This window comes from Acinonyx jubatus, chromosome A1, assembly GCF_027475565.1.
Source record: "Acinonyx jubatus isolate Ajub_Pintada_27869175 chromosome A1, VMU_Ajub_asm_v1.0, whole genome shotgun sequence".
Classification (NCBI taxonomy): domain Eukaryota; kingdom Metazoa; phylum Chordata; class Mammalia; order Carnivora; family Felidae; genus Acinonyx; species Acinonyx jubatus.
In genome coordinates this window covers 83,805,045-83,830,483 of record NC_069380.1, presented here as the reverse complement: position 1 = coordinate 83,830,483, position 25,439 = coordinate 83,805,045, and the positions used below count along the sequence as shown (strand labels likewise).

The following is a 25,439-nucleotide window of genomic DNA, read 5'->3' as shown; positions in this document are numbered from 1 at the left end:
TCACTGTATGTGGTACTCTCTGAAGCACTTGGAATGGACACCCTTATGGCATTTCTCACTGTAGTGGCAGAGAGCACACTAGATCTTGTCCTGGTTGATGACCCAGTGTCCAATCATGCCAAAGTGGCTCTCAGTTTCCAGCTTCCTGTTTCATTTCCCTTGTCACATTGCTGTCTAGATACACACAGGCCACATATCTCTGGAAGGCCAGGAGGTCTGCTTGGGAATCATGGCTGCAGATCTTGTGTAACTGCCATGCATTGCGGAGGTCAGCGCCAATGAGGCTTGAGTACCACTTTGTGCCTCGGATCTTCACTTTGTACTTGGCAATATTCTGGTCCACCTGCTGACACTACCCACCTTTTCCTGGTACAGCTTTACCAGGGATGATTGGCAGACCTGGTTCTGTGCTTTGATTATTCCTGAATGATAATTGGTCATCCCCACTGTTTCTATACCCACAGCATTGGAGCAGATGTTGACCACACTGCTATCATGCTAGCAGCAAACAATGATCTCCTCACTCTCATCAACTTTATACTCAAATGAACTCCCTCTTCATTTTTAAAATCCTTTGTGATCTTTGAGGGGACTTTGCTCAGTCCTGTATTCATGAAGTTTCTGCGGCCTTCACCTCCTTTATCCTCAAAATGGACATGAGTTTGACACTTATAAAAACCTTGTCAAAAAATATGTGTTGTGGCAGACAGCCATGCTCCTGAAGAACATCCACAAAATTTACCACCATACTGCCTCCTCAGCCCAAGCCCCTGTCTGACTTGGTGAACAGCGTGCCCTGTGAGGGCACAAACCACACAAGATAGCCCCTGCTGGTTATTCCACACCAGATCTTGTAGCCCAGCTCCATAGGTTTCTCAATAGGCAGCTGCTTGGATCCCTGGTGCCCAAAGTATTCACACATGGACTCACCAAAGCTGTAGAACTCTTCCAGGGGTGCATGCTTCTGGAAATTGCAATTAATCCAGACAATGAGAGCCCTGACCGTGGCAAACCTATCACTATCGTCCAGCTTATTGTTAACTGCAAAATGCATGTATGCGTGAGAAGACCAGTTCAAATCTGTCCCTTCTAATTGCATCAGGCACAAGATAGGCATGTGAATTGGGAGATGTTTCTCAAAATCTCCTCCTTGGATAGGCTACATAGGTCTGACCTCTGGGGAAATGAGTTATTTCTCATGCTCTGTGTGGGCCAGGAAGAGAGCCCAACTTTCAAGTATAAGAAACCTGAAGTCCTTCCCATGGACCTCAGATTGAGGTTATTAGGGGACAGTAACCATCTTCACATGTCCCCCAGTCTCTCCTGGTTTGTAACAGTAGACCCAGGCTTAACATCCTGGGTTTCCACAATTCTCACTACCTCAGCTGCTGCTTGCCCCCTGCCTCCAAATGCCTTCTACACGTGGCAGTTCATACCCTTAGAGTGGGAATGCTTCCAGAAACTGAGAAACCCCATTAGCAACCATCTTGTGCATTAAGAGATGAGGAGAGTAAATCACATTTGTTGATCACATGTAGATCCTGGAGCTAAAAGCCACTTCAGTACCACATGCACTGCTTTGTCCACCTCACCTTTTCCTGAGTGTCACTTGTCTCCTCTCCTTCCTTTGCTTAGTGAGGCCAGCAGGATTAAGGGCTTAAAATGTGATAGGCTTGGCCTTTCAAAAAGAGAGGAGTAATTACTTGCATAAAGCCTTTCATCAAACAGCACTTAACTTGAAGTTGAAACTAAGATGAACTGGGAACTTGGGGTCGTCTTTATGTGCAGAGACAAAGAATCTGTAATAAGAGATAAGTCAATTAAAAAAAAGTATCTTAATTAACAATGCAATAGGACTTTGTCCACCATTTAAGAGAAAAAAAAAATCTCTAGCTTAAGCTTCACCAGCAACCAGAGGGTAATAATTTGCATACACACAGGAGATAGTATCTAGTTGATTGGCTAATTAGAGGGGAAGAAAGAACAAAATACCCACCTTACACCTCACAACAAAACACATTCTAAGTCACAGTTTCCACCATCATAACTTCTGGCATGTGCGCCTGGATGAGTCTTTGTTATGGGGGGCTGTCTTGTGTACTATGGGATGTTTAGTACCTCCCAGGCCTCTATATACTAGATACCAATAGGATACCAAATATCTTACTTGTGAAAACCACAAAAGTTTTAGACATGGCAAACATCAATGGGGTACAGAATTATTCTTGGCTGACAACTACTATTCTAGATCAGCATTACTAACAAAAATTATTGTAATGATGGAAATTTTTTGTATCAACCCTTTCTAATATGTTAGCCATGAGGCATATATGGTTGTTAAAGTTTTGATATATGACTAGTGTGATTGAAAACTTGAATTTTTAATTTTATGTAATTTTAATTGAAATAGCCACATGTGGTTGCCTTTTGAACACGGTATTGGAAAGAAACCTTAGGTATATAAAGTACTCACTATAAAGCCACATTGTCCTTAACAACCAATGAATCCAAGAATAAATTAAAGGGGAAATAAAAAAGTATCTTGAGACAAATAATATAGGAAAAACAACATTTGGGATACGGCAAAAGCAGTTCTCAGAGAGAAGTTTATTGTTATAAACACATACATAATGAAAATAAGAAGATCCCAAATTAAAAACAAAAAGATTGAAAGGGCGGGCCTACGCCAGCCAACTCCATCTTGTTCTGTGTCCTTCACCTTGACCACACCTCCTCCCCTTGAGTAACCCCCCCCTCACCTGCCTAACAGGACTCGACCCTTCCCCAGGACCCTTCCCCAGCCAATCAGCTGAGGCCATAGCCATTACCTCACCAACTGCCCCCAGGCCCCAATAAAACCTTTGTCCTTTTGAAACTCGCTCTTTCCCTGGTATCTCACCGCTGCGTCGGTGCAGGTAGGGGATTGAGCTCGAGCTAGCTCGAATAAAGGCTCTTTGCTTTTGCATCGGACTCAGCTCCCTAGTGGTCTTTGGGGATCACGAATTCTGGGCATAACAAAGATAACTTCATACCTCAAGGAACAATAAAAAAATAACCTAGGCCCAAAGTTAGCATAAGAAAAGAAATAAAAGATTGGAGCAAAAAATAAATAAAATGGAGAAAAGGAAAACAATAGAAGAGATTAAGAAAACTAAGAATTAGCTTTTTGAAAAGATGAACAAAATGGAAAAACTTCTAGCTACACTGTTATGGGAACTGGTCTGGATCACCCAGAGGAAGAACCAAGTGGCACTCAGAGATCTTGGAAAGCAGGAGATTTATTTTACATGATCGGGCTCTAAGGAGATCAATCTCCAAAGGTCTGAGCCCTGAGCATAAGCAGAAGTGTTGCATCCACACGACTCCTGAAACAGAATGCTACGGGCACCAGTGACAGTCACAACAAAGTTTATTACAATGAGAGGCAAGGCCGACCGATCGGGACCAACACTCTTGATAAGAGTGCGGCCTCGAACGGCCGGGGTACAGAGTTTTTATAACCAATCACATCGTTTTATCATCACCTGGGAACAGAACAAAGAAACAGGTCCCAGATGAGTTAGAAACAGTTGCCTAATGAGGTGTTTATTTTAGACTTTCTGCCTCTAAGTTGCAACCAGTGGATCTCCTTGACCCTGCCTCTGATGCTCTTTTCTTTGAACTTTTGTTTCCTTAATTGGTGAAGCCTAATTTACAAGGGTATGAGGCGTAGTTTACCAGAGCAAAGCAAGGCTGTTATCTCTTAACCTTCAGTGTCAAAACAAAGCTGTTATTTTTCAAGCTAAGCATTAGCCCTACACTACAATTTAACCCTTACAGAAGGAACAATTTTTAGTCTGTTTCTTCTGCATTCTGCATTAGCAATAATTTGGCACGTGCAACAAGAGGGGTAGGAAAGAACTTGGAAAGGAGTCTTTTTTTGGACTCTAGAATTTTTGCTATCAGTCCTGTTGGCCATCTTATAACAGATTTTTCCCTATCTACACTTTAAAAAAAAAGAAAGAGAACCCAAATCAACAAAATTATTAATGAAAGAGGAGAAATTATAAATGATACTTATGAGGTTTGGGGATGATGGTGGGGTTCCTGGAATTCAGAGCTGATGGCCAAGAAAGAATTCTTGATGATGTCTTTGGTGCAAAAAGATGATTTTATTAAAGCGTGGGGACAGGACTCATGGGCAAGGAGAGCTTTCCTGGAATCTGTGAAGAGACTGGTTATATATATGGAAGTTGGGGGAACTAAAGTCAAAGGGAAGTTTCCAAAGAGATTTTCACATTCTAAAGAAGACTCACAGATTACTGCAGGCCTAGCTATTGTCAAGCTAAGGTTGTTTTTCCCTCTAGCAAAGCATTAACATTAAGACATTAGGGAGTTCCTGGGGACACTTTTTACTCTGCCTGCCTCAGGTATTTGCCAATGGCCTGCAGGTTATAAGGAAATTTAATTCTATTTCCTTCTGCCTTTGTTTCCCACATCATTATGGAGGGGACGCTGATATTGGGGCTCCAGGAAATTTGTGGGATCCAAGGAACTTAACAAAAATCCCCTACCCCTGGACAAGCAGAGCAAGACTAACTCCATTTTGTGCTACATCCACCATCTCATGTACTCACCTACTTATTGCTTAAGACACTCCCCCACCCTAGTCAAGCTGCTGAGCACACCCTTAGTGGAAACCAGCTCATATAGGAATGCGGAACCCCTAACCGCCAAAGAATGCAAACCCTGCTTTTGCCCGCCAAACTTGCACATCAATTCTGACCAGAGTGATAGGCTAGTTCAAACAGTTACTATAGGGTAAATTGTAATTCAATTGGCCACCTGCGTGTGGACTGACATGACTATGCAACTTTCTGTGTGTGTTACAATCTCAATGGCCACTGGCCCCTATAAAACTGCTATGCCTCTTAACCTAGGGGTCCAAGTCCCAGCTCTGCTGTGTCAGGTATACTTGGGCCCAAGCTCGAGCTTGCAAATAAACCCTCAAGCGTTTGCATCAGTATCCGCTCCTTGATGGTCTCTCGGATTCGAAATTGGTGCATTACAAATTAATTCTATAGGTTTCTGAATATTAGGCTATTGATAAGATTGCTATTTTCTTGTAATTTACTGAGATATTTGTAAACTGATGGAGACTCTTGTCTTGCATGACTGTGATCACTATCAGTTAGCCATTTATTTTCCCCTTTCCTTTGTTCTTTGGCAGACAAAAGTGCCTGAGGAATAGTAAACATATCCCACCTGGGGATAGGGAGTGTTTTCAGCCTGTCAGTTTGCCTTGTGCTCCCTCATTAGGTGATTCCCCCAACAATTGTGTATGAAACCCATTTTCTCACTGTAGACCTATTGATAGAAAAAGACTATATTATTTTATTAAATTATTCACTTGAACCTGTGTCAATTCATACATCTCTAAATGAATATGCAAAGCATATCCTCCCTAAACCTGAACTGACAGTTCCTAGAAACACATCCAATATAAACCCAGGAGACATGGTTTATTTAAAGGATTGGAAGTCTAATGCAGCAGGTGATTTAACTTCAAACTGGAAGGGCCCCTACTGGTCATATTATGTGATCGCACTGTAGTAAGATTAGATAAAATTAGATAGAAAGATCATGGACTCCTGTATCAAGAATTAAACCTGTACCTTCCTCACAGGAAACTATTATGCCAGCTAATATGACATCTTATTCTTGTGAACCAGTGGAAGAACTCAAATTTCTCTTCAAATGACAAGAAAGGACTGGAAAAAAATTATCAAAGGTCCTTTATTTAGGCTTCTCTTTCTTATAATATGACCTTTTTTTTTTTTTTTTTTTTTTTTTTTTGGTCTTTTCTAGTGTCTCCCTGCCTAGTGCCAAGACTCCTTCAAGGGCATAAATTTTTAGATGACAAATGATCCTATCGAGATCCAATCGAGAAAATGTAGGCAAGTGTCACAGTATACCAGAGCTACAGAAATTCAAAAGTTCTACAAACAGAAAACAGGGAGAGAAAAAACATTTACAAACTCCTGAGAAAAAATTAGGAACAAGCAGCTTATGATAATTGAGACAATTAAAGTACACACTCAAGTCCAGAGAATATATCACCAGAAAATGTTGGTGAAGTCCCAAATTTCTAGATGGGCTGACATATAAAGTATTCCCCTGAAAACAAAACAAAACAAAACAAAACAGTCCATAGAGACTGAGAGAGGAGGCTGTTTTTTCAAGTGGCCAAGTCTCAACAACAGATTACAAGCATACAAAGAAACCAGAAAACATGGCTCAATGAAAGAAACAAAATAAAACTACAGAAATAGATCATAAAGAAAGGGAGATTACTGAATTTCTTGGTGAAGAATTCAAAATAATTTGTTAAAGGTATTCAATGAGAGAACATATAGAAAAAAAAAACTATACAATACCAGAAAGTGCATGAACAAAATGAGAATGCAGAAAAAAGGTAGAAATCATTTAAAAACAACAACAACAAAAAGAATTCAGAGCTGAAAATACAATAACTGAGCCAGAATTACACTGATACTAGAATCAGACAAAGATACAAGAAGAAAACTAAAGACCAATATCTTTGATGAATACTGATACTCCAGAAAGAGTTATTAGCAAAGTAAATTCTATACTACATTAGAAGGATTATACACCACAACAAAGTGGGATTCATTTCTGTAATGAAAGAATAGTTCAACATGAGAAAAAAATCAACAAATGTAATATACCATGTGGACAGAATGAAAGACAAAACCTATATGTTCATATCATATAATGCAGAAACAAAAACAGTTAACAAGATTCAACACTTTTGTGATAAAAATTGTTAACAAACTGGGAATAAAGTGAAACAAGTTCAACTAAATAAACATCACATATGAAAAAAAATCACAGCTAATATCATATGAACTAGTGAAAGGGTGAAAGTTTTTCTTTTAAAAACAGGATCAAGATGAAATTGATTATTCTGGCCTTTCTATTAAACACAGTACTAGAAATCCTAGGTGGAGTAATTAGGCAAGAAAAATGAGTAAAAATCACCCAAATTAGAAAGGAAGAAATAGTGTTTGCACATAATATGATCTCATGAAGAAATCCTAAAGATCAAACAAAACTTGGAAGTAATAAACAAATTCAGCAAAGTTCCAGAAATCAAAATCAGCACACCAGAAGTCAGTCGCATTTCTCTACATTAATAATGAACAATTTTAAGTGAAAATTTAGAGCACAACTCCATTTACCACAGCATTTAAAAGAATAAAATAGGAAGAATCCTAACCAAACAGATGAAAGAATAGTACACTGAAAATGACAAACATAAACCAAAGCAATTTTGTTCTAATCACGAAGAAATACAAAGACATCTTATGTTCATAGGTTGGTAGACTTAATACAGCTAAAATGTGATTACTACCCAAAGCAATCTATATGTTCAGTGCAATCTCTATCAAAATCCCAATAGTACTTTTTTTCGTTGCATAAATAGAAAAATCCATCCTATCATTATTTGGAATCAAGGGACCCCAAAGAGCCAAAATAATTTTGGAAAGGAAGAACCAAGTTGGAGGATCCACACTGCCTCATTTCATTACATATTGCAAAGCTAAAGAAATCGAAACAGCTTGGCACTGGTATAAAGACAGATATATACACCAATCTTTATTGGTGTATATATATATATAACAAAGCCAGAAATAAATCCTCATGTTTAGGTCAGGTAATCTTCAAAAAAATACAAAGACTACTCAGTACACAAAAGACAGTCTCTTTAACTAATGGTGTTGAAGAAACTGGATTTTTACATGCAAAACAACAAAGGTGGAATCTTACCTTACATCATATACAAAGATTAACTCAAAATGTCTCAAAGACCTAAATATGAGTTAAAATTATAAAAATTTTCAAAGAAAACAGAGAAAAGATTCACATTGGATCTGGCAATGATTTCTTGATTATAACACCAAAGCACTAGCAGCAAAAGCAAATGTAGACAAACGAGGACACATAAAACTTAGAAGTGCATCTAAGGATACAATTAACAGAGTGAAGAGACAACTAATGGAATGGGGAAAATATTTGCAAAACATATATTTGATAACAAGTTAATATCTAGAATATACAAAAACTTGGGGCACCCAGGTGGCTCAGTTGGTTGAGCATCCAACCTCGGCTCAGGTCATGATCTCCTAGTTTGTGGGTTTGAACCCCAAGTTGGGCTTTGTGCTGACAGCTCAGAACCTGAAGCCTGCTTCGGATTCTGTGGCTCCATCTCTCTCTACCCCTAACCTGCTCACCATCTGTGTCTGTCTCTTTCAAAAATTAATAAACATTTTAAAAAAATTACAATATACTAAAACCTCTGCAAATCAACTGCCAACAACAATCAGATTTAAAAAATGGACAAAGAATCTGTGTAGATACATTTATCTAGAGAAGATACAAAATGACCAGTAAGTATATTAAATTATGCTTAACATTATTAATCATTAGAAAAATGCAGATCACTACTATAAAGAGATATCACCTCACAGCCACTGAGATGATCACTATTAAAAAGACAATTAAAAAAAATAGAAATGCTGGAAAGGATATGGAGAATTTAGAACTCTTGTGCCTTGTTCATAGGAATATAAAATGGTACAACAATAGGTACACAGTATGGTGGATCTTGAAAAAAGGAAATAAAATAGAACTTATATATGTAGCAATAATTCTGGGCATATAATAATAAAAATAATAATAATTAAAAGCAGTGTCTCCAAGAGACACCCCAAGTTCCTAACAGCACTATTCATCATAGCCAAAAGGTGGGAGCAACTCAAATGCCCGTCAAAGATGAATGGAGGAGCAGTTAAAAAGGTAGAGGAACAGGGTGACCCTAGGATTGTCTTGCCCTTTGAATACAGCTAGATAAATATCAAATCATTCTGAACACACAAGAAATCTGAGGACTGAAAGAACAAAGCTGCATATCTACAAGCAGAAAAATGACCACCTGTTGGAATGTAGAGGATAAGCTTAGGAATCCCACAGGGTTTCACCAACGTGTTAACAAGTCATAAAGAAATATAGGGGTGCCTGAGTGGCTCAGTTGGTTAAGCATCTGACTTTGGCTCAGGTCATGATCTCATGGTTTGTGAGTTTGAGCCCCACGTCCAGCTCTGTGCCAACAGCTCAGAGCCTGGAGCCCGCTTCAGATTCTGTGTCTCCCTCTGTCTGCCCCTCCACTGCTTGCACTCTCTCGCATTGTCTCAAAAATAAACATTATTTTTTTTTAAAGAAAATAAATACAAAGCCAGAAAATGCTCACACCCGAGTTTTGGTAAACCAGATTGGCATGCCAAGAATAGGGGGGTTCAAAGGCACCCCTAAAATAGGGAGGCACAAAAGTGACAGAAATAGGGAGGTGTAAAGGCACCCCAAAATAGAGAGAGGGTGTAGAGCCACCTGAATAGAGAGGGAGAGACAAAGACCTGAAATAGAAAAGGCACAAAGGTGCCCAATACATAGAATATGAAATAAACAAGATTAGATATTCAGGGTGGAAGCACCCCAGTTTAGTACTATAGCAGAAAAGCTGCTTTCACAGGAGAATAGGGCCAGGTTAAGTAAATTGGTGAATTTGACTCTTGACTGCTGTGTTGTAGGCAAAGCAGCCCAGAATGGAGATGGTTAACAAAAGAAAAGTTGCCTTATTAACCATGAGATTATTCCCCCTATTTGTCTCATCCCCTAGCTAGCAAACATAAATAGGCACGGTGCATCCTGTCTGCTGTTATCAACCATCTACCCATCTGCCCAGCACCCAGATTTTGCTTTATATAGACCAAAACCCCAAACACTGTATATCTTAAAAAAAAAAAAAACAAAAACCGTTTTCCCTCATGTCCCCAAGTTAATGTTCCTAGTTTCTTTGTCTGTACCTGCTCATCACACTTGTAAGCTTTCTGATCTGAATAAATATGGAGCAAGGACACTTAGTCGGGCTCTTGTCTTTTCCCAGACTTTAGCTATCTCTTGCTTTAATCCTGTGTACACTTTTTTTGCTGGCCAAAAGAGAACTTTAGACTTAGAGTCTATAACAGTGGAAGGTAGGATCTGCTGAGAGTTGGCTTGGGAGAGAAAAGAGCTGTAGGCAGTGTGGAAGGGAAGAAGTCCTTATCATGGAGAGAAGAGTGGAAGAGTGAGAGAGAAAGAAAGTGAGAAAGAGTGGAAAAAGAGTGAACAGACACACACACACACACACACACACACACACACATACACAGGAGATTACATAAGGAAACTCTTTACCAAAACCATTGACTAGGAAAAGAAGAGTGGCTTAATATCACAAATCTTTATAAACAACAGAGCACAAAGTCTGAATGAAGTTTTAGAGTTCCAGACCACTCCTAGGGTCGCATCTGTCAGGCTTAGTGGTGCTCTGGTGGGGAAGAAGGGCAGAGATCTGGGAGTGGGCACTGTGGTCTGAGGATCCCCTGGGTCACACGGGGACAAAATTTCTCTTTTGTGGAGTGCATTTGGGAATGGTGGCATGGCCTTTCCAGAGACAAAAGAATCTTTGGGCCCCACTGAGCTGCCCCATTCACTAGCATAGGAGTAAAGTCGCTGACTGAGAGAAGTGAGGCTTGGTGCTGACTTTCTGATGTGCTTTATCATAAATTCTGAGCCATTGTGTGGTCACGTGACCATTTTCTATGACAAGCCAGCACTTTTCCATACCACAGCAATATTCTCCCCCAGAGAATCATTACAGGTCCATGTTGCAGGAGTCTCTGAAGTTTGAAGATTTAAAACCCACCTGCATCTGTGATAAAACAATTTAGCACTGTTCTGCCTGGCAGGCAGACACCTCAGAGACAACAGGGTGAAGATAAGGTTCTGACAAAAACCAATAACACTGAGAGAGTGATCATTTGGCAGGTGTGAGCTCAAGATAAGATTGTGGGGAAGTACCATTTTTCCCCTCACCCATCAATACTGGTGGACTTCAGTGAGCAAAACCTTGCCACCAAGGGTACACCTGAGCAAATTAAACCAAGATCTGTCCCCTTGCACCATGAAGGTACATCTTCAGTAAGGCAAGTCAGTCTGAGAATCAGCACAGCAGGTCTTAACCCAGCACAAAACCTTTGCATGCACCAAGTCTACTTATCATAGAGAGCTGCAAAGCCTCAGTTCTCAGGGAAAAAGGATGTATATTTCTTTGTTTTTGTTTTTGTTTTCTACTTTTGGATACAGAAAAAAAATTATCCATTTATCAGATTTTATTTATTTATTTATTTATTGTTTATATTTGTTACTTTTATTTATTGTTATATTTGGATCAAGCTTCTCTTTAAAAGCAGACAGACACATCTTATACCTAAAGAATTAGAAAAGGAACAGCAAATGAAGCCTAAAGCCTGCAGAAGAAGGAGAATAATAAAGATTAGAACAGAAATAAACATATAGAAAAAAAAACCACATAAGGCCCAGTAGAACAAATCAAGAAAACTAAGAACTGGTTCTTTGAATGATTTATAAAATTGATAACATCCTAGCCAGACTTATCAAAAAGAAAAAAAAAAGGACCCAAATAAATAAAATCACAAATGAAAAGAGGGGAGATCACACCAACACCACAGAAATACAAACAAGTCTGAGACTATTATGAAAAGTTACATTCCAAAAAACTGGGCAATCTGTAAAGAATGGAAAAAATTTCCTAGAAATATGCAAACTACTGAAAGTTAAAAGGCAAGAAAAGGAAATATTTAATTAACCCATAAGCAGCAAAACAATGGAATCAGTATTCAAAAATCTCCAAAGAAAAAAAATTCCATGGCCAGGTGGCTTCTTAGGGGAATGTACCAGATATTTACAGACTTAATACCTATTCTTCTCATTGTTCCAAAACATAGAGGTGGAAGGAAACTTCCAATCTCCTTCTATGAGGCCAACATTATGTTGATTCCAAAACCAAACAAAGACCCAACTTAAAAGAAGTATTATAGGCCAGTATCCCTGATGAACACCGATGCAAAAATTCTCAACAAGATACTAGCAAATTGAATTCAATGGTACATTAAAAGAATTATCCACAATGACCAAATGGTTTTTATTCCTGTGTGTTAGAGATGCTTCAATATTTGCAAATCAATCAATGTGATGCATCACATTAATGAAAGAAATGATAAGAACCATTTGATGCTCTTGATAGAAGCAGAAAAACTATTTGACAAAATATATCATCCATTCGTGATAAAAACCCTCAACAAGGTATGTATGATGGAACATTCCCTAACATTGTAAAGGCCATATATGAAAGACCCACTGCTAATATCATCCTTAATGGGGAAAAAATAGAGATTTTCCTCTACAGTCAGGATCAAGGCAGGGATGACCACTGTTACCACTGCTATTTAACATAATACTGGAATTCTTAGCCTCAGCAGTCAGACAACAAAAAGAAACAAAAGGCATACAAATTGGTAAGGAGGAAGTCAAAATTCACTATTCACAAAGGACATGATACCCTAGATAGAAAAAACAAAAGATTCAACAAAAAAATTGCTAGAACTGATACACAAATTCAGCCAAGGCATGGGATCCAAAATCAATATTAGAAATTTGTTTCATTTCAGGGTGCCTGGGTGACTCAGTTGGTTGGGTGTCTGACTTCAGCTCAGATTATGATCTAATGGTTCATGGATTCGAGCCCTGCATCAGGCTCTGTGCTGACAGCTCAGAGAGTGGAGCCTGCTTTGGATTCCGTGTCTCCCTCTTTCTCTGCCCCTCTCCCACTCATGCTTTCTCTGTCTCTGCCTCTGTCTCTGTCTCTCACTCTCTCAAAAATAAATAAACATTAAAAAATTTACAAAATTCATTTCTATACACTAATAATGAAGCAGCAGAAAAAGAAATTAAGGAATTGATCCCATTTATAATTGAACCAAAACCATACAATACCTAAGTATACTTAACCAAACAGGTGAAAGACCTGTATTCTTAAAACTATAAAACACTGCTGGAAAACAATTGAGGAAAACACAGAGAAATTGAAATACATTCCATGCTCATGGAGCAGGAAAATGAATATTGTTAAAATTTCTACACTACCCAAAGCAATCTACACATTTCATTCAATCCCTATAAAAATATCAATAAAAATGGGGCATCTGGGTTAAGTGTATGATTTCGGCTCAGGTCATAATCTCATGATTTGTGGGTTTGAGCCCTGTGTCCAGCTCTATATTGACAGCTCAGAGCATGAAGCCTGCTTCAGATTCTGTGTCTCTGTCTCTCTCTGCCCCTCCCTTGCTCAAACTCTGTCTCTCTCTTTCTCCCTCTCTCTCAAAAATAAATCAGAACTATTTAAAACTAAAAAATAGATATATAACAACATTTTTAACAGAGATCGAACAATCCCAAAATTTGTAAGACCCAACATGGCCAAAGCACTCTTAAAAAAGGCAAAGTATAGCTGGAGGCGTCACAATTCTGGACTTTAAGCTATATTGCAAATCTCTAATGATGTGATCAGTATCGTACTGGCAGAAAAATAGAAACATAAGTCAACAGAACATAATATAAAACCTATAAATTGACCCCAAATATATGGCCAATTATTCTTCAGCTAAGTGGGAAAGAATATCCAATAGGAAAATGAATGTCTCTTCAACAAATGGTGTTGGGAAAACTGGACAGCTACATGTAAAAGAATGAATATGACCACTGTCTTACAACATTCATAAAAATAAATTCCCAATGGATTAAAGTCTTTATTGTGATATTTGAAACCATGAAAATCCTAGAAGAGTGTGCAGGTAGTAACTTATTTGACATTCACAACAACAGCTTCTTTCTAAGACATGTCTCTTAAGGCATGGGAAACAAAATAACAAATAAACTATTGGTACTATATCTGAATAAAATCTTCTGCACAGAGAAGGAAAGAAGTAAAAACAAACAAAACAAAAAACAAAAAAACTATAGGGCAATCTATGGAATAGGAGAAGATATTTGAAAATGACATATATTATAAATGGTTAGTATTGAAAATATATAAAGAACTTGTGCAACCCAACATCCCCAAAATGAATAATCCAGTTAAATATTGGCAGAAGATATGAACTGATACTTTCCCCAAGAAGACATATAGATGACCAACATACATGTGAAAGATGCTCAATATCACTCATCATCAGGGTAATGCAAGCCAAAACTACAATGGGATATCACCTTACAGCTGTCATAATGGCTAAACTTAACAACACAGAAAATAACAGGTATTAGCAAGGAGGTGAAGAAAGAATAACCCTGTTGTAATGTTGATAATAATGCAAATGGATGCAACCACTTTGGAAAACAGATTCCTCAAAAAGTAAAAAAATATATATATAACTATCCTATGACCCAGCAATTGCATCACCAGGTATTTACCCAAAAAGCAAAAATAGTAGTTCAAAGAGGTAGATGCATTCAAGTGTTAATAGAAGCATTATATACAATAACCAAATTATTAAAATAGCCAAAGTGTCCATCTATAGATGAGTTGATTAAAAATATGTGAGAAACACACATACACGCACACACACACACACACACACACACAATAAGCCATCAAAAAAAAAAAAAGAAATCTTCCATTTGCAAAGACATGGGTGAAACTAGGGAGTATTATTCTAAGTGAAATAGAGTATGAAAAGTTCAACTTTTAATACTGTGGGCTCTATTTCTGGCTCTCAAGGAAGCTATACTTTCAAATTTCACCAAGGTCAGAATGACTTAACAAAACATCAAAGTACATGCTATATTTCTTTTTTTTTTAACTTTATTTATTTATTTATTTATTTTGAGAGACACAGAGAACATGAGTGGGGGAAGAGCAGAAAGAGAGGGAGAGACAAAATCCTAAACAGGTTTCATGCCATCAATACAGAGCCAGATGTGGAGCTCAAACCCAAGAAACTGTGAGACCATGACATGAACCAAAATGATGAGTTCAACACTCTAACAAGTGAGCCACCCAGGTGCCCCCACAGGCTGTATCTCTGCCCTGAGCACACATGATGTATATGCTTCATTAACAAATAACATAAAATAAACATTTCTAACTAAAAATAAGAGTAAAAATCTCCCTATGTTCCCATTCCTCTGAAGCTTGCAACCCTGTCATACTGAAAGCAAAAGATAAACTTTGTAACTTCTGGAATGTCTTCTATCATGGTAAATTCTAACTCTGATGTAAACAAAACAAAACAAAACATGTATAACCTCTGTATTAAAAATTTTCTCTCAGAGTCACTGTCTTTTTTTTTTTTTTTTTTTTAAGATTTTGTATGCTGGGCAGCTGTCATGACTTGGGGTCAAATAGTACTGTTTGTTTTTTTTTTTCTTTTAAGGGGGAAAAACTGAAAATTTTTGCTAATTTTATATCAAGATTTCATGGTGTAGTTGGCAGGTTATCAGAACAAGTCACCCGAGATCACCCGGAGGTCATTTGGAACTTGGAGCTTGGTACCAGCACAGATCTTTTGTGCTCCTCTGACCCCTAAGCACCTCACATATGTTAGGTAAGTTCTCCTGATCCAGACCTCAACCTGAGTTGAAGGTCCTGACTTTTGTTTGAGCTATTAAAGTCACCAGTTATGTTTTCTGGGAGGAATTGAGTTAAAATGGATTGGTTGTTTAATTTGGCATTATACTAATTGATGTTATTAATATAAGGCTTAGATAAAATCATGGATAAAAATATGAAAGGCTGAGTCATTCATCTCTGAAGAGAAGGGACAATTGCTCCATCCATCCAAAAGGCACTTTCAGGTGACTAAAAGGTTACTGAAAGTATATGAGGATATTCCTTGGGATGTGTAGTGGTCCCATAGGAATATCCATCTCACAAGGTAATTAAAGATTGGTTTTTTCAGGGATGCAGACAAAAGGATTGATCATCGTCCTCCGAGCTACCACAGCTGTATTAATTTGCCAGTGGAAGAAACTGGGACTCACACAAGAGTACATCACCGCCACATGGAAGTGACACTAATAAGCAGCAGCACACTCTTGATCCACCACATTTTACATCCTTAGACATTATTCAAGCACTATTCTAAAATTAAACTGAAATCAAAAGGAACAGAGAACCATCCATCAAAGGTAGAACAAACCCAAGAAATCAACATCCACTCACTGGAACTCTGGCAATCTGTAACACACGTGAATCCTCTACCTCCAAGTGATTATATAAATGGGAAGATCTAACCAAGTATAACCTGAGCCTTAGATGGTCCAAGTAGGGTTCTTTTGACATGTCTAAATTGATTTTCTTATGTGCACATTTGAAGAGAGCCAACTATAAGTCTAAACCATCTTAATGGGAAGTATTCTTTAACTGGTGTTTAGTAACTTGTGAAAGAGATAATGATAAACTGTTTTCCTTACAGGAAACTAATTAGATACTTTTAGAAGTGACAGAAAAACTGGATAAAGTGCCCCAAACAGCTACTGAAATTCCTTCTCTCCCTACTTTTCTATACCCGCTTCAAACTGAGCACTCTTACGTTGACTTGTTTACCCTACCCCCACAATCTTTTTCTTCTGAAAGTTCTAAGCCTCATAATCTAGCTACCAAAGATATAAAGGTTATTGCGGCTCCATTTAGGGAAAAGGTCTAAAAGCTCATTTATAGGGAAAGGTGAACCAGCCCTTATTTATGCTCCCTGAACAAGGACAGAACTTAAAAATCTGACTAAGGACCTCCCCAAAGCATTGCAGGACCCTATAAGTTTTGTTCAGGAATTTGACCTTATTTTAAAGGCATACAAACCAGGTTTTCATGACTTATAGCAACTTATACATATGCTGGTTCTAACAGCAAAGCCAAGGTATGAATGGATAAAATAGAAATGGAAAAACCCTATGGAGGAATTTCTTAAATATGAATCAACAGGTTTAGAAAGAGGCAGATATATTGTTCGTAGACTATCTCAGGCAATATCTACCATATTCCCTAAAAAAGTCAATTGGACTAAAATTCAACAATATAAACATAAACCAGGAGAATGCATGTTTGATTTTTATGAATTTAAAGTTTTCAGGGAGGTCTCCTGTGAGTTTTCAAGATCATCAAAATAATGCATTACTAAATTCTGCCTTCTCAGAAGGCTTGGATGAAGACTTGGCTACTGTCATTAGAAAATATGATGTGGAATGTGCCTCATTAGTCACCTCTGCCCTCATATCCTTTCCATATCAGTCATCTAAAACACAAAAATAACAAAAAAGAGAAAGCTAAACCTACCAAGGTCATGAATTTTCAGCTTCAACAGTTAACTAAACCTCAGAAAAAATCACTCCAAGGATAAATCAAAATCCAACTTATGATTATGCATGTTACTATTCTAAAAAAGTTAGGTCATATTAAAAGAGAGTGTCATAAATTGAAGTGGAATTTGAAAACATCAAAAAGAAAAAAAAAACAGAATAGGGTTGCTCTGATAAAATCAAGAAGGCAATCCCCTTAACCCTTACCAAAACCTTGGGAGAATTTGATATTATTATAGAAGGGGCAATTAATAAGGCTTTGATGGACACAGGAGACACATGATCTGTACTTAACCTTACTGTGATACTGTGATACAGGGTCCTCTTCTTCAGGGTAAAGAAAAGATCCAAATGATAAGGGTGTCAAATCAACCTCTTCAGGTATATAAATCTAAACCTATGACTTTCCAACTCAGAGATGTAACAGGACATCATATTTTACTTTTGGTAGATTGTGATCCAATCCATCTAATTTGTCATGATTTTTAGACAAATATAATACTCATATCGCTTTCTCACAGAAAGGAAAATTGTTTTTAAATTTAGAAAATATGATTGAAACTCAGAAAGATATTTCTGAAAGGATTATGGATTTAAATCAAGCTAATCAAGTCTGTAAACTTAGTAAACATTTATTATCTCAGGTTCCAGAACAATTATGGTTTACTTCTTCTAGTGATATAAGAAAAATCAAGTGTGCCACTCCAAATGAAATACCTATAGATTAATCCAAACCTGCCCACTATTTGACAATATATATTAAAATCCAAACCCACAAATGGGATTTAGCCAATTATTCTAGACTACGTAAAAAAGGCACTTATTCCTGGTGCTTGCCCTTGTAATACTGCAGTATTTCTGGTTTAAAAAAAAAAAACTTATGGTAAATATGCAGATGTGTCCAAGATTTGAAAGCTGTAAACACCATCGTCATGCCAAGACAACCTAGAGTTTCTAATCCCCACACAAGACTTTATGCTCTACCAACTTATGCCCAATATTTTTCAGTAATATACCTATGTGGTGCTTTTTTTAACATTCATGCAAATAAAGATAGTCTGTATCTATTTGCCTTCTCCTAGGAAGGTCATCAATATACCTGGACTGTAAGGCCACAGGGATATGGTGAAAACCCCACATATTTTTTCCCAGATCTTAGAAGCTGATTTTGAAAATGAGACTTTTCCACAACACTCTTCTCTCATTCAATATGTAGATGGCTTACTGCTATGCTTAAACACAGAAACAGATTGTCAAAAGGACACTATTTTGTTAAAACAGCTGGTCTTTTAGGACCACAAAATCTTATGAGACAAGTTGCAATTTTGCTTACCTATGGTAAAATACCATGAGACTAGGATGATATCAAAAGATGGCCTATTGACAAATGCTGAAACAATAAGAGGAATTTTGGGTTTTCATTTACCCAAAACCAAGAGACAACTAAGAGGATTTATAGGGCTTATAAGCTATTGCCAAAATTGGATGCCTAATTTTTCCCATTATAGTTCTACCTTTATATAATATATTAAAGATAAGGGCACTCAGTCAGTTAAGTTTATAGGTCTTGGTTTCTGCTCAAGTCATGATCTCATGGTCCAGCCTGTGTCAGGCTCCACACTGACAGCACAGGGCCTACTTTAGATTCTCTTTATGTCTCTCTCATACCCACAAATAAATAAGGAAACTTTAAAAAAATCTATTAAAGTTAAACCAATCTGGCCCCATAACCTTGACCCCTGAAGGTTGAAAAACTGTAGAAATACTAAAGTCTACATTAACTCAGACCCCTGCTTTAGGTCAACTTACCTATAAATTACCTTTTTTTTCCTATTTAAACATGAAGATAAAGGACATTCCCTATGAGTATTAGCTTAAAAACATAGTGATTACTATTGGCCACCAGGATATTATAGCCACAACAAGATTCGGTAACTAAGGGATTCCACCACCCCACCCTTGTTAATGGGCATTTTCTGCCACAGCACTCCTCTGTAAAGCCACTGAAGAAATAATTATGAGCAGTCTTTTAATTATGTGACTCCCTCAACTGAAGCCATTCTGAATTATCATCATATCCTACAGTTCTGTGCTAGCCAACTTGCTTCTTATGAATTACTCTGATTAACTGCAACCAACATCACGCTAATGCAATGTCATAATCTGAACCTTGCCACTTTACTACTCACACCAGAGGGCACTTCACACCTTAATAGCAATGATTGTATTATGTTAACCAATTATATTCTTATACCAGGAAATGATTTACAGGGAATGACTCTTGATTATACAGACCAAACATGGTCCCCAAACAAGTCTTATCTAAGGATGAACAAGGACATTACCAAGCTAGGCACGCTATCACATCATTAACTGATATTACTGGAAGCTCTTATTTACCAACTGTTAAGTAAACTCAACTGTTAAGTAAGCTCTTATCAGGGCTTGCCAGCTAGCAAAACATAAAATGGCTAATATTTATAGTGAAAGCCATTATGCTTTTGGACCCACTCATTACTTTGGCGTGCTATGGAAACAAAGAGAATTTCTGACCTCTACTAGACAAACTTAAAAATGGAAAACATGCATTCCAATTACTGAAAGCTATACAATTACTAAAGCAACTTTCTATTATAAAAATTCTTGGACATGCAAGGCAGACACCACAGAACTAAAGGAAACCATTTATCTGGTTCAGCTGTTAAATAGGCAGCCTTAAAGTTGAAGTCTACCCATATTCTTGAGTGTTCCTTTAATCCTAATTCCATTTAATTAAAATAAACATTTCCTGTAACACCTGGATGACTCAGTCGTTTAAGTGTCCAACTCTAGATTTCAACTCTAGTTGTAATCTCAGAATTAATGAGATCAAGCTCCATGTCAGGCTCTGTGCTGACAGCATGGAGCCTGCTTGTGATTCTTTCTTTCCCTCAGTCTATGCTCCTCCCCCATGCTCTCTCTCTCTCAAAATAAATAAATGAACATAAAAAAATATTTTGCAGGCACAAAAAAAATGCTTCTAAGGAAAAAAAAAAATAAAACAAAAACCAACGACCATGGAAGAAGGAAGAAAATTAGACCACCCCTCACAGATATGGGAAGGGCCAATGGAAAACACATTGTTTCTATTACTTCCCACATGCCCCTTTTATTAAATTTTCATCAATTAATTAATTAGGGATCTGAAAAATGGTAATGTGGGGAAAACAATACATTTGGAAACTCTCTCCAACAGATGCTTATAAGCTATATAAATGGTGTACAATTTGTCATAAACACAAGCCTTCCATGGATCTCCAGGTTTTTTCCCTTCCCAAAGGGTCCCTTTGAAGGATGGCAAACCAACTTTATTTATTTACTGCTTACTCAAGGATATAAATGTGTTTTGATTATGAGTTGCATGTTTTCTCATTGGGTCAAAGTCTTTCCCTGTCAGAGAGCTACTTCCCTCATAGTAGCTAAAATATTAACTGAAAGTAATTATTCCTGATTGGAGCATTCCTTCAGAACTACATAGTGACAAAGGCTCCCATTTCAAAGAACAAAGCAATATGCAATGTTTGGCCAATAATGCAGCATTTTCACTGTGCTTTCATCCTCAATCTTCTGGATCGGTAGGAAGAACTAATGGCACAATTAAAATTTAATTAACAAAATTTACTGAAGCTTTTAACCTACCATGGCCAAAACCTCTACCCTGGTGTGCTTGAGCTTCAGGTCTACTCCTTTAGGCAAACATAAACTTCACCTGTTCTAAATGATAACAGGATGACTTATGAGGTTTAATGAAGGGTAATACGAGCCCACCTTATTAAAAGGGAATATTCTATCCTCTTGCCAAGGCCTAATTCAGGTCCTAAAACAAAGTACTGCTTTGATTTCTGATTCCTTCCTAAATGAGTTCCCAGTTGAAGGAGAGAGAGAGAGAGAGAGAGAAGGAAAGGACATTATCAGGTACTCTTAACATATTCCTGTACCTCCAACTTAAAGGAGATAAACTCATGGATCCATGTTTCTCATTTTAAAAAAGTCACCTTCACCCGATTGGACTTCAACTCTTATTTCTGACACTGGGCTCCTCCTAAAACAACATTTGCTGTTAACCAGGATGAGAAGCAGATGGCAACTGAGTAGGCATCTACTCCTAAGATTGAGGACCAGGCCTGTTCTTTTTTCATTATGCTTGTAACTCTGTAAACTTAGATGATGTTAAACCTGAATGTTTATCTCCACCCCCTTTTCCATTACACCCTGATAAAATCTTGTTACATGCTATTTTTGCTAATCTCACATGCAAGAGCACCACAGATATACACTCTAATGACAACTTACACCACATGTTTATGACTTCATAGAATATCTCAAATTGCCTTTAACTTTTGGTGCTTACTTGTTGGGATATATTTATTATAGGAGACACATGATAGGATGAATGTTACAATAAATATCACCAAATTCAAATCCTACCTATACAATTTATAATATTCAACAATTTTATCACTGTGTTTCAATAAATTTAAATGATTATCTTGCAAAAGATTGCAGAATATGAAAGACAACTATTAGCAGCAGCTTGTCCTAGCTGTCAAAATATTCAATGTATACACAAGCCATGATTTTTGGATGGAATAAATTAAGACAAACAAACAAAAGGAATGAAAACCTTTAAAAAAATAAAAGAAAGAAAGAAAAAAAAACGCTTGGTGGTCACAACCTCCCCATATACTAATTTGACTATAAGATCAGGAAGGTTATGTGAAGCCCTTTGATACACGCAAACCAAATTGTACTTAGAAGTAACTAATACCCAATTAATCTGACATGGAGAACTCAACATTTTGGCGGTTCAAAATTTGTACCCTAACTGTACTAATTCTGTTAGATTACAATGGCAATAGCACCTATGGTGGATTAAACAATATTAGCTCCAAAGAACAAAGCAAGCTTTGGGAGCCTTGGGGTAGAACTTGGAATTTTAGGGCAAGCAGAATTTGCCTTTACTAAGTAAAGGTATACTGAAAAGACACATAAACTTGTAGAAAAGGGGAAACTAGAGTAGATACTTCAAGATGAGAGTCAATGTTGTAAAGCTACCTGGGCTGATAACTTAAAACTGATAAATTGGCTAGTCCAAACCCAAAACCCTATGGCAGCAAATGCCTGTGCTCAGCAATGGGAAAAGACATGCAGTTTAAGGCAACAAGGTTTATCTGATAAATTGATTCAGATGTATTAAAACTGACAATGAATCAATGTCATCTGTGTTAACAGCAGCAGCCCAAAATATTAATTTATGGAAATTACATAGTCACCCTAACCTACAGAAAATTACTAAAGGAACTTGTAACTTACATCTTACATCATTGTTCTCCCACTGCCGTTATGCATAAATTAGTCACAAATCATAGTTATGATGTTCAATTAGTGGGTGTTGGGATGCTTATTAATTCTATGTGTATTCTTCCTATTGGAGCAAGATGGACTTTACTGCATAATAATACATTTTGTATGTGAATATCTATCGGTGTTTGTGATGATAAAAGTGATATACCTCTGTCCAGAACAATAAAGGAGTACAGAATTCACAACAATCTAACATATGGTATATTGGTAAAAGAAATTTTCGGGGGGGGGGGTGGCAACAGAACACCTCTATAAAAATCCTTCACATGTACTGTAATGTATTTTCCTGTGTTTTCACCTCTATTTGGTGTAAAACTGGATTTGTCACACAACTACTATTACCACAGGTTAATGACAATTTTTCTAACATAGGTATTGATATTCAAATGCTCTGGGAAATGGAACTGCATACACCCCAAGATATAATATCTACAGGAATCAATTTGCCAGAGAAAATGTTACAAATAATAACTAATAATATAATTAAATTTTAATCAATTATCACAAACATTCCATTAAGCACAAATAACTGTTGACAAAGGAGGAAAACAAGTTTTACAATTAATTCAAGAATATCAACAGGAGTAAAGACAGTGGAGCATCATGGAGACCCTGAGCTTGTTTCATCCCTGAAATGCAGCTACATCACCATCAAACCATTTTGAACACATAGGAAATTGATCTGAGGATTAATGCAACAATCTGCATACCTGGAGCCACAGAACTTGGCAGGCACACAGTGTGGGGAGGTAAACTGGGGGAAAGAAAAGCCACAGAAGTTAAGGAGTGGTTTTCACTGAGAAAGGACAGAGAGAGAAAGAGAAAGGGGGAGATTGCAGCATATGTAGATTGTGCAACAAAAGCACTCCTCCTGAAAGTAGCTGGAGAGAAAGACAGAAGGAGTGAAAACACTCTTGGGGGAATGAATAAGAAATCTGTTGTCCAAAACCACTGACTAAAAAAGAGATATTCAATATCACCAGGATTCTATAAACAGTGGAGCATATAATCTGAAGTTTTGGAACTCAGTGCCTGGCGATGCTCTGGTGAGGAAGTAGGGTGAATCCCCAGAAGGAGGGAGCGGGGTCTGAGGGGTCTGTGTGCCACATGAGAGAAGTGGTCCACCTCCTTGGAGAACATTTGGTAGAGGCCATAAGGTCCCAGAGGACCCTGGAGAGCAACCACATTTGCTGGTATGGGAACAAAGACACCAGGGTGTGGCAAAACGGGTGCTGACGGGGTGCTGTGATTTGCCGTAATCCCTGAACCTCTGCTGGAGCATGATAACATGAATATTTTCTGGGGCAAGCAGATACCTGGCCATTGCTCAGTAAGACCTTCCCACAGGTACTAGGTGTGGGTCCAAGACATGGGGAATCTATGAAGTGCAGGCTTTTGAAACACAGCCCTATCTGAGATACAACTCTGGAGGGAGATACAACCTGGTAGGCAGACAGTTTGGAACTGGACAGGATAGAGGTGAAGAGAGGACAGAAGCCTAAGGCAAAGGAAGGGTGCTTGATCATGGGTCTGTGAGATCTCAAAGTTCCTGCACCAGAGATTACAGAGCCCAGTGAAGCCATTTCTTCCTCTCCTGCACATGTGTCCTACACTAACCCACTCCATTGAGCTAAGCAGCACCAGTTAGTGGAGAACCGAGCTATTATACCAAACCTCACTGAACTGTGCCTTCCAAGTACATACCCTAGAATTTTAGTACAAGTCACTCAACCTCCTTACTGTATGGAGTATAGAATGCTTCATAGTTTCATTTCTAACGGAGACTGGATGTAATGTCACTCAGATTTCATTCTGTTTGCTGATTCATTTATTTGTTCATTTTCTTTGTTTCTGATTTTTCTTATATTGTTTTATTTTTTCTTCCTTTTTTTTCTTTTTCTTGAATATAGAAAAAGAAAATATATTTTTTATTTATTTTATTTTTATTGTTTAAAATTTTTATTCTATTTTATTATATATGTATTTTTTAATTTTTAAACTTTTTCTTAACATTTTTTAAACTTCCTTTCCTTTTTCCTCTATGCTATCAAGCTTCTTTCAACAAGAAGACAAAAACACACAAAGAATCTAGTTTCTTTTATTTTATTTTTTGTTTTATTTTATTTTTTTTAATTTAATTTATTTTTATTTTGTTAATTTTTTTCTTCCTCCAAAAGGACAAAATGAAGGAATTCACTCCAAAAGAAATAACAGGAAGAAATGATAGCCAGGGACTTAATCAACAAAGATAAAAGTAAGATGTCTGGAATAGGATTTAGAACCATGATAAGAAGAATGGTAGCTGGGGGTGAAAAAAACCATAGAAGACTCCAGATACTCTCTGTGGAGATAAAAGAAATAAAATCTAGTGAGGCCAAAGTTAAAAATCTGTAACTGTGATGCAATCTTGAAGGGATGAGACAACAGCAAGAATGTACAAAGCAGAGCATCAAATCAGCGATTAAGAAGATAAAATTGTGAAGAATAATGAAGCAGAGAAAAGGGGGAAACAAAGGCAAAAGGTCACAGTACAAGACTTAGAGAACTCAGTGACTTATTTAAAAGGAATAACATCCGAATCATAGGAGTCCCAGAAGATGAAGAAAGAAAAAGAGGCAAAAGGTTTCTGTGAGTGAAATATAGGGGAAAACTTTCCTAATCTGGGGAATGACACGGACATTAAAATCCAAGAATCACAAAGAATTCCAGTTAGATTTAAGAAAAAC

At 37.4% G+C, this 25,439-nt stretch overlaps 1 pseudogene; it reads right to left on the bottom strand.

The window, feature by feature from the left end:
- On the bottom strand, nt 1-24,037 carry LOC106974658 (piggyBac transposable element-derived protein 2-like; annotated as a pseudogene).
- Nucleotides 24,038-25,439: the final 1,402 nt, after the last annotated feature.